Consider the following 12,765-nt stretch of genomic DNA (forward strand, 5'->3'; position numbering starts at 1 on the left):
TAGAGCCCATTGCTAAAAATTTGTTCCTTAAGTAGAGGGAAGAGTATGAAATCAAGTCACTGTTCACCTTCTCTTTGGTAAAACAAATAGATTGAGCTCCTCGAGCCTATCACTGAAAGGCAGGTTTTCCAATCCTATAAATCATCCTCATGGCTCCTCTCTGAATCCTCTGCAATTTATTAGCATATTTCAATTGTGCAGTCAAGGACTGAACAGACTATTCCATCAGAGGTCACCCCACTGCCAAATCCAGAGGTATAATAACCTCTCTGCTCCGACCTGAGATTCCTCTGTTTATGCATCCACAAATTTCAGCAGTTCTTTGGCCACGCAAGGGGAGCTCACGTTTGGTTAACTATCCACCACGCCCACCTGCCCACGCACATTTTTTTCAGATACACATCTTCCCTTGAAGCCCCTCGTCATATAAGTATAGCCTACAATCTTTGCTGCTAGATGTGTACACTTCCATGTAAGCCATAAAAAGTGTGTATTGTTTGCTTGAACCTAGCCTGCCAAATGATCCATATTGCTCTGTTTCAATTACATATCCTCTTCATTACTTACCACTCCAGCAGTTTTTGTGTCATCTGCAACCTTTATTGATGATTTTATGGTTTCTTCCAGGTCACTGATACAAATGTTAAATATCAGGGCTCCACTAGAAACATATCTGTTTCACAATTGCCCATTTACAATTACATTTTGAGACCTTCCAATTAGCCAGGTTTTAATCCATTTAGTGTGTGTCATATTAATTTGATCTCTCTATTTTAAATCAAAATGTTATGTGTTACCAAATCAGATGCCTTACAAAAGACTAAGTACATTATATCAACACTATTACCTTTCTCAACTAAACCTGTAATCTCATAAAAATATATCAAGTTAGCTTGACAAGATCTATTTTCCATAAACTCATATTGATTGGCATTTATTATATTACCCTCCTGTAATTCTTCATTAATCAAGTCCTAGATCAGGTGCTCCATTATCTCGTCCAGGATCAATGTCAGATAGACAGACCTATTATTACCTAAGTCATCTCATTTCCTCTTTTACAGTATTGGCACAACATCCTCTGAGCAGTGACCTGGTGATGCAGCAAGGGGCATATTTGACACTGAACTCACAGTGCATTGGAACTAAAAAGCCCCACCACACAACTCTGATGTATGGAATTAGCCGCATTGATTTCAGAAGGCCCTGTTTGGGTAGGTGAGGACTTACTAATGTGAATAAAGCTTTCTGGATTGGCCCCTAATGCTGTTTTAACCCTTTCATGCCCCCTTTTCGGACCATTTACTTAAGTATTTGACTGGATGGTAGAATTACCCTTAAAATAATTACATCTCCTGTGACAAAACCCAGGTTGCTACCAGCACTCAGAGAAAATGTCAGCTGCCTTTGTTGGCTCCTCTAATGCTTGCTAGATGACATGTATGCCAGGGCGGAGGGCCCACACAACTTCCTGCACCCCATGGAAGCCCTTAGCAAGGCCTTGTGCATTGTGGGGAAGTTCACCCAGGCTGCCTTGTCTCCCGCAAGGAAGTGTGACCTTCTGCTCTTGAGCCCCTCAATGGAGCAATACTGGGCTGATGAGATACAACCGCATGTCTGGGGCCGGCCTGGTAGAAAGGCAAGTGGCCCTGATGGCCGAGTCACAGAGGAAAGTTCTAGAATTCTCCAGGCCTCTTCCAGAATCTGATGTGTGTGATGAAGGATCTGGCTCTTCAAAGGGATAATAAATATAGAGTAAGTTAAAATTTTTTAAAAACGACTGCCCACTTTCGTAAGTTTGGGAGTGTGGTGAGGAGACGTGGTCCTCCTAGCTGGGGATGCTGGGGAGATGCCCCAAGCTGCCTGGTGGGTGGAACCTGGATGTCCCCGCCCACGCCCACTATCTGTGGAAGGGTGGGATAGGAAGGGTAAGCATAAAAGGCTAGCCTCACTGCTCAGTTGCGGGGAAGCTGCTGGAGGCAGGAGACACTTCTATGTTACAGCTGGAGGCAAGCTCCAGGGAGAGCCGCTGTTACCTCAGAGACCAGCCTGAGCTGCTGGAAAGCACCAACGCTGTAGAGCTGCTGTCGATGTCCTTGGCGACGTACCCGGAGGAGCTGGAACAATACCCATAGGTTCAGGTACACCAGAGGGGGAGTGATGGAAGTGACTGTCGGTTAGCTAGTGCGCCTGAGTCCAGGTCAGTGTGATGCTGACTCAGTAGTGAACAGCCTTGCCACAGATAGGGCCCTGGGTTGGGATGTGGCAGAGCTGGGTGGGCCCACATTCCCCCTTGCCACCCGAACCCTGGCGCAGCATTACTCCCCCTCCATAGGACAGGAGGCCTGCACTGTGCCATACCAACCATTACCTGAGCGGCTGGACTGCTGTGATAGTCATCCCAGTCCGGCTTAGCAGCCAGGAAACCCGGATTGCAACTGAACTGTGTCTCTCCGACTGTGAGAGCAGATTGGGAGTTACCCTGTCCCTCTGGACACTATGAGTCCCTGGCTGTTGTTCAAGTGGCTCTGTTGCGGGGAAGTTGTGTGGGGAGGGTTAATAGTCTGCCCTGCCTGAGAACCTTAATGACTAAATCCCAACCCAGTCGAGACAACTAATTCCCCTTTTGTAGATCAGTTCCTAGACGATTGCAGTGAGGAATTGTGGCCCCCCCTTAGCCATGGACCTGGAGGGGTGGCCATTAGCATTACAGGGAATAGCAGGTGACATTTATTACCTTTCGTTCACCTCCCCACATTCTATTTTGAGGTCCAGTATCTACAATATCACAGTGTTTGCTTTCTCTTTCCTAAAATTCATTCTTGCATGTTTAAATGAGGTTCAAAATACTTTGCATGAAATCCTGGCTCCATTCAATTCACATGACTTTTGCTGTTTGACTTGAAATGGGCCAGGAGTTCACCATTTCTGTGTACCATCCTATGGGAAGATATATGTGTAGACAATATGTAAGCGTATAGAGAATAAGCATTTTTCAAGCTTTATCTTAGGGTCCTGGAATAAAACACATGTAGAAGGGCAACACACTGATCTATCAAAGTGTCCCAAGAAAAGATTCTAGATAGCTAGGAAATGGTAAGAATTACTCCAGTTTATTTACTTGCCAATTTTCCCATTAGTATTCAGGCACCAGCTTTCTGTAGCTGCAAAATGACTGATTTGGCCACCAGAGACTGCTAATGAAGAACAATAGCTTTTTGGCTAATCTTATTAGTACACCAATTTACCTTCTGAACGGAATACAATCTTGTTAGTTTACTCCAGAGGGGAGAAGAAAAATAAATACAAAAGTAGAACTGCAGGAATATTTAGCTAGATTTTCCTTTTTTCAGAGATAATGCCTTATAATCAGCATGTAACTGCTAAATGTGAATTAAAATAAAATATACCTACCTGTATTTTAGTTGTGAACAGTTAGGCTCTTAATGCTGATGGTATCAATATTATGGACACTGAAGTCCCCAGAATAAAACGCAATCATGTTGGTGCCGTAGAACTGCAATTGCCTAACACTCTGAAAATGCCTTTTTTCACAACTGCACTGACAGTTTTCAAAGCATGGCTCACCATTGATTTCCATGGGAGTTGAGGGCACAGAGAAGGTCCTTTGAGCACATTTCTGGAAGCCTTTTTTGGGGGGGGGGGGTGCATTTCTGCGATGAAGGACCCGATCCTACATTCCTAACTCAGGCATAGCTTTCATTGGGAAATTTGGCTGAAACAGCTTTGAAGGATCAGGCCTTAAGGAACTCCCCTCTCCCCTTAAACATTTCAGATGTGAGAGGACACAGAGGGTTACTCACCTTGTGCAGTAACAGGTTGTTTGAGATGTATGATGACGTGTTGGGGTTCCCCCGCCTCCTGCACCCCCAAATGGCATGAACAGACTCCCCCAGCCAGTAGAATGGAGGCAGTTTATTGCTTCTCCAGGATATAGCACAGCACAGATGTAATCTGGTTACAGAAACTGGGGCTAAGAGGCCTCAGTGCCCCCCCCTTAAGAAGGGGGAGTCCCAGCCCCCCTCCCCAGCTTCTTCTCCCCTGCTTTCCAGACAGAAACTAAACTCACTCTTCTCCAGCCCTGCCCCCCAGCCAGGGCAGCATTCACCACTTAGGAAGGACCAATCAGTTCCATACATACAAGATGGGAAGCGACTGTCTAGGAAGGAGCATGGCGGAAAAGGATCTAGGGGTCATAGTGGACCACAAGTTGAATATGAGTCAACAGTGTGATGCTGTTGCAAAAAAAGCAAATATGATTCTAGGTTGTATCAACAGGTGTGTTGTAAGCAAAACTCGTGAAGTCATTCTGCCGCTCTACTCTGCACTAGTTAGGCCTCAGCTGGAGTACTGTGTCCAGTTCTGGGCGCCACATTTCAAGAAAGATGTGGAGAAATTGGAAAAGGTGCAGAGAAGAGCGACAAGAATGATTAAAGGTCTAGAGAACATGACCTATGAAGCCAGGCTTCATGAACTGGGCTTGTTTAGTTTGGAAAAAAGAAGATTAAGGGGGGACATGATAGCGGTTTTCAAATATCTAAAAGGGTGTCACAAGGAGGAAGGCGAAAATTTGTTCCTCTTGGTTTCTGAGGACAGGACAAGGAGTAATGGGCTTAAAGTGCAGCAGGGGAGATTTAGATTGGACATTAGGAAAAAATTCCTAACTGTCAGGGTGGTCAAATATTGGAATAAATTGCCAAGGGAGGTGGTGGAATCTCCCTCTCTGGAGATATTTAAGAACAGGTTAGATAGACATCTGTCAGGGATGGTGTAGACAGAGCTTGGTCCTGCCTTGAGGGCGGGGGCTGGACTCGATGACCTCTCGAGGTCCCTTCCAGTCCTATGATTCTATGATTCCTTTGTTCCTCTCCATGGGGGTTAGCTGGTCGGACTGGTTGAGAGATCCCTTTGCATAATGACCCATCCCTGTCTTTCTGGGCTGTGGTACCAGCAGCAGCCAGTGGGGTTACCACAGACCCATAGAAACCAGCAAGTTCCCGCCCACTATGTCACAAGATGGTTGTCCCTGTGGATGCTCTACGCTATCTGTTTTGACAGCTTGCGCCTATAATTGGAAATTTTCAGGAGCAGTAGGCCAGGTGGCAGCATATATGCAGTACGCATTTTGTGTCTGTGAATGGTTAACTGCTGCGCATCCTTGACAGTCCCCCAGTTCCTTCTTTACCTTGGGACTGTCGTGTTGGTCCAAACTAGAGGAGAGGAAGTGTGGGTGGTGGATCACCCACAGGGACAACCATTTCGAAGAAACTCAGTTACTGCACAAGGTGAATAACCATTATTAATTATTTCTTCTTCTTCTTCTTCTTCTTCTCCTCCTCCTCCTCCTCCTCCTCCTCCTCCTTCTTCTTCTAGTGTCCCTGTGGGTTTTCACACTCTGGGTGTGTCTAGACTACAGGGTTTTTTCGGAAAAAGTGGCCTTTTTTTAAAAAAACTTCCCCTGAGTCTAGACTGCTGCCACGTTCAATCGAAAGAACCCGGCAGTTTTTTGACCATGGAAAATCTCATTTTATGAGGAATAATGCCTTTTTTCAAAAGTGCTCTTTTGAAAAAAGGCGCTATGTAATGCAAACTGTGCTTTTTCTAAAGAGACCATCCAGGCTGCCAAGGTGCTCTCTTTCGAAAAAGCGGCTTGCTTTTTTGAAAGTACTGGTTGCAGTCTAGACGCTCTTTTTCAAAAGAGGCTTTTTCCAACGTATCTTTCAAAAAAGCCTTTTTCGAAAGAGGCTTGCTGTCTAGACATAGCCTAGGTGAGTATGGAGCAGTGTGTTGCTATGGAAGGAGGGGTTTCATAATCTGTCTGTACACTATTGTTGATATGGACTGTCCAAAGTGTGTGTCTGTGAAGGGATGTTGAGCTATTGTGTAAGGTTTGGTGAATGTATGGATTGATGTCTTCACTCTGCAAATGACTGTGAAGGGAATGTTATTGAGAAAAGTCCATGAGGTGGAAACGGCTCTGGTGTAGTGTGTGTAGACAGGCATAGGGATATAGCATAGCTGTATGCATTGAGAGATGCATTTGGAAAGTATCTGTTTTGATATTGTTCCACCTTTGGATTGCTCAGTAATAGAGAGAAATAGATGTGGGGATTTCCTCAATGTCTTTGTTCTCTCTAGGTAAAAGGCAAGAGCTTGTTGTACCTGCAGGGAGTGGGGAATCTCCCACCTGGTGTGTGTGTGGAGGTTCAGGAAGAATACAGGAAAGTAAATGGGTTGATTCAAGTGAAAAAGATGAGATTACTTTTGGGAGGAATTCGGGGTGAGCCCTAGCATGGCTTTATCTTTCTGAAGTATCATGTAGGGGATGTCTGCCATGAGGGTGGCTAGTTCTCCTCCTTTTCTGGCTTGCAATGAAAAAGATCACTTTCATTGAGAGGTCTAATAGGGAGCACATGGCTAGAGGCTCGAATGGTTTGCCCGTCAGCCTGTGAAGTACCGTATTAAGGTCTCACATCAGGGTGGGTTTTTTTAATGGTGTGAAAGTGTTATTCAGTGCTTTCTGTAAATGCTTGGTAGTTGGTTGTGCTAATGTGGTGTATCTTTTCATTTTATGGGGCCTCATGGAGATAGCTGCTAGGTGTACTGTTATGGAACTATTACCAAGTCCTTGTTGTGTGAGGTTCAGAATATAATCCAAAACTCAAGGTAATGGGTCTGGGTGAGATGAGAGAGCCTGGATTATACACCTGTTATGGAAGCAGTGACATTTCTGGTTGTATGTTTTACGGGTGCTGGGTTTGCCTCTATTAGCGAGGATTGTTTTGACTTCCTCAGAACATCGCAATTCTAATTCTCCTAGCCCCCAAGGAGCCATGCTCTGAGTTGGAAAACTGTGACTTGAGGGTGAAGAAATCTCATTTTTTGAAGTGATGTTGTGCTGGGTGGGGTAATATGTTAATGGTCAGCAGATTGATAGATGGTGGGATTGGCAGCCTTGAATTGGTGGATGAGGTATCGAACCCTTGGCCAAAACTTCAGGATGATGGTCTTGAAGTACAGGGCTGGGATGAAGACATCGGTTCCAGGGCCTGGCATTGATGTGGCTGTCTTTGTCCCCTATGTTGATCATATGCTTTTTGAGGGTGTGGATAAGGAGTAGGCTGGAAGCGCTGAGTATAATAACATCCCTGCTTTTTCATTGGTTGTGGTACCCACATGCCCAGGCTTTCTAACTTGACGTGAGAATTCTTGAGTGTAGGGAGCAATGCATTGGTGAATTCTGCAAATAGTTTTTGTCCCTCAAAGGGGAGGTCCTCAACTATATTTTGCACCTTTTTAGGAAGCCAGAAAGACAGAGGCAAGAAGAGCAAGGCATCATGATGACTGTGGCCGAGAACTGAGCAGCTGTATCTGTCAGTTCTAGGGAGGCCTGCAGCATGGTTGTTGCTATAAGGGAGCCTTTAGCGATGCTTGTCTTATATTGCTCCTGTGCAACCTCTGGGAGCTGGTCAATAAAGGTTTGCATATCGTCAAAGCTGTTGCACCTGTTTTTGCTAAAAGTGCAGAATAATTTGCCACATGGAGCTGGAGGGAAGCTGATGAATATGACTTTCTTCCAAAGATGTCCAGATGCTTCCAGTGTTTGTCACATGGGTGGACTTAAATTGTGTTTGCCTATGTAGTGTACTGCCTCAACTATGAGAGAGTTCGGGGCTGGGTGGGTGAAAAGAAATTCTGCTCCTTTTGGTGGTGACATAATATTTCTTGTCAGCCTGCTTGGAGAATGGTGGGATCATGAGGGGGGTTGCCATACAACCTTAGTGGATCCATGCTGTATGCATTGATTGGCAGAGCCATTTTATTTGACGAGGAGGTATGAAGTATATCGGTTAATTTGTGTTGGGGACTCCGGTAACTCTGCCAATGAAATATCCAGGGAATCTGTTGCCCTCATGAAAAGGTCCTGAAATGATTTAAAGTTGTCCCGTATCGTTGGTGATGGGGTCATTATAGTTGCATCTGGGGTGGAGGATATTGTATGTCTGGGCAGCATGTTCTCCTCCTCAGTGCATCATCTGGCTCATCCAGATCCTCTTGTTCCAGTTGAGCAGGAGAAGTCCACGAGGGTGGTTGAGTGGTGGGAGGAGGTATGGGTTTGGGAATGACCAGGGGCTGGACTCAGTATTGTGCCTTGGGTTCCCACTATGGCCAAGTGGAGGGCATTGGTACCAGTGGGAGCATCCCTGCAGAAAGTTGCCACTATTGGGATGGAATGGATGTGGTTGTAAGCGGTGGTGGTACCGTAAGGTTCGGTGCCAGCCTGTGCATGGCTGTGTGCTCTGGCGGTGCAGAAAGAGCGTGCATTTGCATGCTGGTGGTTGGTGATGCTGCCATGGAGGAAGCTAGTCCCAACTTCTTTAGTGCCAAGGGTGCCAAGCTGGATGATTGTTTCTTAGCTTGTGCTCTGGAGCTAGGATCTGGTCATTCCTATGTCTTTGCCCCTTGGGACATCTGCAAACCAGGTTTCCCGTTGCCGTTTGGTCTGAGGTGGAGTTTGCCGTTGGTTCTGGGGCTGATTTTTTTCTGTTTCTTCTTTGAAAGTTCTTTCTGAGGTGAAGTTGGGAGCTTATGCTTTGTAGATGGCTTAGGAAGGAGGTTTCACAGGTGGCAGATGACGTCCCAGGTCTGAAACCGCTGCTGGAGACGTTTCTCATGGTGGAGACCTCGACTCTGGGTCTGAAGATGGCCTGAGGGATTTCTCCATTAGGAGCCACTTCAGTTGCAGGTCTCTGGCTTTAAGGGACCCAGCGGACAATTCCTTGCAGTGTGCACACTTTTGCAGTATGTGCGCCTTGCCAAGACGGCGGATACATTGAGAGTGGCTGTCTGAGATCGGGATAGACAATCTGCAAATAGCGCTGCATTTGTATTCCAGGGAGTCTGCCATGTTCTAAGGAGTCCTGCTCCAGTAGAGATGCCCGGTGGGTGTCAGGGTTCAAAATAAATGTTTATTTTTTTTAAAGATAGGAGCAGAGGGGAAAAAAATCTGTGATAGGATAAAATGGAAAAGAGATTATCAGGGAGTGAAGTTCACAGAGCTGCTGATGTGCCAAGCCTAAGGCAGTAGAGAAGGAACTGAGGGATGGTTGATGGTGCACTGGGGTGAACGGTTCATGCACTACCACCACTGCTGCTGAAAAGCTCCGGCTATAAGTGTAAGACGCCAAAACACCTAGCATGGAACATCCAGAGGGACCCTCCTCAAAGAAGACGCAGAAACTACATTTTACCATAGCTGGACCAGGGGAAACTTTGTTTGAGGAGAACGCTAGGGCAAACACACTTCTTTGTACAGACCTGATGGGATCTTTAATACCCAGGCAGAGAAGGATTTGGAAAGTCCCATATGGAAAAGGAAAGAATAAACAAGATTTGTGTGGGGTGGGATGTTTACTGCAGGGAGTTGGAATGCTTACTGGACACACTTAGGCTGTGTCTAGACTACATGGCTCCATCAACGGAGCAATGTAGATGAGGGTTGTAGGCAAAGGGAAATGAAGCAGCGATTTAAATAATCGCGGCTTCATTTACATTTAAATGGCTGCCGCACTGAGCCGACAAACAGCTGATCAGCTGTTTGTCCGCTCAGCGCACTAGTCTGGATGCTCCGCAGTCGACATCAAAGCCCTTTGTCGACTGCCCCATTATTCAGCCCAGTTTAGCAAGGTACGTAGGCATATGCCTGCCTTTAAGCACACGAGTAAAACTAACATTAAAGTGAGACACATGCTTATGTATGTTGGTGAATCAAGGCTTGATCACTTTACAGGATTGGGTCTTGTTTTGGCTGTGCAAATGAGGTAAGTAGCCACCCAACCAGATCACATATATACAGTTTGAACCCTTACCCCTCAATGTATGTACAGAAAAAGTGTAAAAAGTGAATCTCCAAAAAACATGCCCTGAAATTAAGTGCACAGAGGCAGGCGGAAAATGGGCGCGTGTGATTGTAAGCAGGTACAATTGAAGACTGGGATTTCAGAAATATGGCCCTGAAAAGAGCGTTGATGCCTCACTTTTGCTTCTAAAAAGCATTAAAGGCTAGTGGCACACAGAAGTTTGTGAGAAGATATTAATGGGCTGGAAAGGCAGACAGCTTTGCAACTGTATGGAGATACTGAAGAAGTTTCAGATTATCTGGGGTAATTTGTAAGATGTCTCCACTTATAATATTGCACGAGATCACAGAGTTTTGTGACATAAAAATTCTATCAAATAACAGTAACTGTATCTGATTTAGCTAGCTTTTGCCCCCACAAAGCACTTTAGAAAGCAAGCAGGGCAGCCTGTTAGGAGGAAATTGATTAATTTTTAAATACCAGTGAATTGTCTCCACTTACCGAGGAAGACAGAGGGAAAGAAAGAGTGAAAGAAATATCATTAATCCCTTATATTTCTAGATTGAGGTGATGCAGGCAATTTAGTCCTGATTGTCTGAGAAATCTCCTGGTTATCCCTGGAGTCAGCGAGGCTAGCTAACAGTCAGAATAACCAGATTTTTCATCTCACCACTTCTTTGTAAATTCTTGAGTGTTTGCTATCTGGCCACTTCTGGAAGAAGCAGAAATTATCCCAGTGATTCTGATCACGCAGCTGTACCTGATGCGCCAGACAGTGTTGTGCAAAGATTGCCATGGTTTAGCCTTTATGAAATGTCCTTTTTCAATGTTTGGCAGGTCAGTCCAGGTGCAACATGCCCATTGCTTCTCAGTAGGCGTTCCGATCACGGACCAAAGACAGGAGTAACTGTGAATTTCAGGTTTCTCTAATACCACGTACAAAGCTATGAACTATATGGTTACAAAGTTCTGCCCTTCTATGGGCTCCCAGAGATTTCAATGGGAGCTTGTATGCACATGCAGAATTTGGCATGGGGAAGAATGGTAGGTCTGCTATGGCAGCGGATGGCATCTAGTGTGGATGCATGAGAGCAGGGAGAAGATGCAAGGGATTTCCCCCATTCCTCATCCTACAGCCCGATATAATAGCAATCATAATAGCCATCCCCCAGTGCATGGGGACTGCTCTTTGCTGGTGCCTTCAGGGATGAAAATCACCCCAAATGGGGCCAAGGAAGAAGCAGAGTCAGTGCTTCCCCCCCTTGCATGGGCTCATGTAGCAGGCAAGCACAGATGCCTGTCCGAGCTCTCCCTGGTGCAGCGGGACCCCGTAGCACAACTTAGCACAAGCTGACTTAGTGGGTATAATGCTGGTAAGCAGGTTGGATTGTTTGCTATGCCCGCAATAGGGAAAGTAGGCCTGGCTTCTGAGAAAAGGGGAATGGCTGGAAGGAATAATAGCCAGACAATAGCACAAATGGGGATATCTTAAAAATGGTCTCTGAGTATCTGTAACTCTTTCGTTATCTCCTGACAGCCACCGCTCCCTGCTGTCTGCTTCCTTTCCAGCTCCAGGCTGGCCCTTCCACACTAGACAGCAGAAAGGAGGGGAAAGAGCAAATACACGAGACACAGAAATGACATTTTTCTGGTGCCAACGCTTTTTATGCTGTGGACTTATCAAACTCTTTCGGCACACATTGACTTTCCCTGGAGCCACCTACACATGGGCTAGACCAAGTGTTATGAGCAGAGGTCTTACCGACTGTGTAGGCTCATGGTCTGACAGAGCTGGAGTTGACTTCTAGATGTCTCTTAAAGAGACCCATTCCATCAGACCTCTTCCGATGTCCAGCTAGATTTCAGCCTTAGGTATTCTTGCCATAGCAACTGGGAGACATTCCCACCACTGGAGGAAAAAACCAAAACGACAGGCCCTTTAAGACTGCAGATCTTGTAGTCCAATTCATTATTAAGCCTAGATAACAAGATTAGAGCTAAAATATATGCATGCTACTTATGCTATTTAATTCCTATTCTACAGTGGATCATTCACAGGCTTTGTTTTAGGAACATCAGCTTAACAGTAGCATTAGATAGCCCCAGTATTGTCAAGAATTCAGCATTTGGAGGCTTCTGTCTTGTATCTGATGTGAGTAGCTGTGACGGCGCATTGGGGTTTTCTCGTCTCCTGCACCCCCGTAATAGCACGAACAGACTCCACCAGCCAGTAGAATAGAGGGAGTTTATTGCCTTTCCAGGATAGAGCACAGCACAGATGTAATCTGGTTACAGGGCAGGCCTAGGATGCCTCAGCCCCCCTTGATATGGGGGGGGGTCTGAGCTCCTAAACCCCAGCCTGTTGCTTAGGCTGCTTCCTCCATGATCCCAGACAGAGACTAACTAACTCTCTTCCAGCCATGCCCCCAGCCAGGGGCAGCATTCCACCTTCCTTTGTTTCTCTCCTTGGGGGGTAGCTGGTCAGACAGGTTGAGAGACCCTCTTTGCATAATGACTCATCCTCTGTCTTGCTGGGCCATGATACAGCCAGCAAGTTACCCCCCACTACGTCACAGTAGTGTCTTGGACAATTTTTTTTATTTGGTTGCTAGAGAAATTTAATTTTGGACCACTTCTTCAATTAAACTTATCTTACAATACCTTACCTGCAACAACCAGTCTCAGCTAGTGAAGGTACTTATTTGGCAGATGATAGTTTCTTATTTTGGATAACACACAATCTGTCACTCAATCAGCTGTTGGAGGAATATGGTTCTGTATCTCTGTTTCTCTTTGATACTGTGGGATTTGAAGCCCTGCCTTTGGGGGATTCAAGTTTTTTTTTCTCTCCAGACTTTCTGCTTGCTTGGTCCGTTCTTCTCAA

General features: G+C 45.7%; 1 long non-coding RNA gene across 1 annotated transcript in view; it reads left to right on the forward strand.

The window, feature by feature from the left end:
* Positions 1–970: 970 nt before the first annotated feature.
* The window catches only part of LOC142818470 (uncharacterized), a 73,250-nt gene continuing 61,455 nt past the window's right edge, over positions 971–12,765 (forward strand). The window contains exons 1-2 of the long non-coding RNA XR_012895947.1: positions 971–1,755; positions 2,004–2,141. This is a non-coding gene — a long non-coding RNA (uncharacterized LOC142818470). The remainder of the gene's footprint in view (positions 1,756–2,003; positions 2,142–12,765) is intronic.

Source organism: Pelodiscus sinensis, chromosome 15 (genome assembly GCF_049634645.1).
Source record: "Pelodiscus sinensis isolate JC-2024 chromosome 15, ASM4963464v1, whole genome shotgun sequence".
Lineage (NCBI taxonomy): Eukaryota > Metazoa > Chordata > Testudines > Trionychidae > Pelodiscus > Pelodiscus sinensis.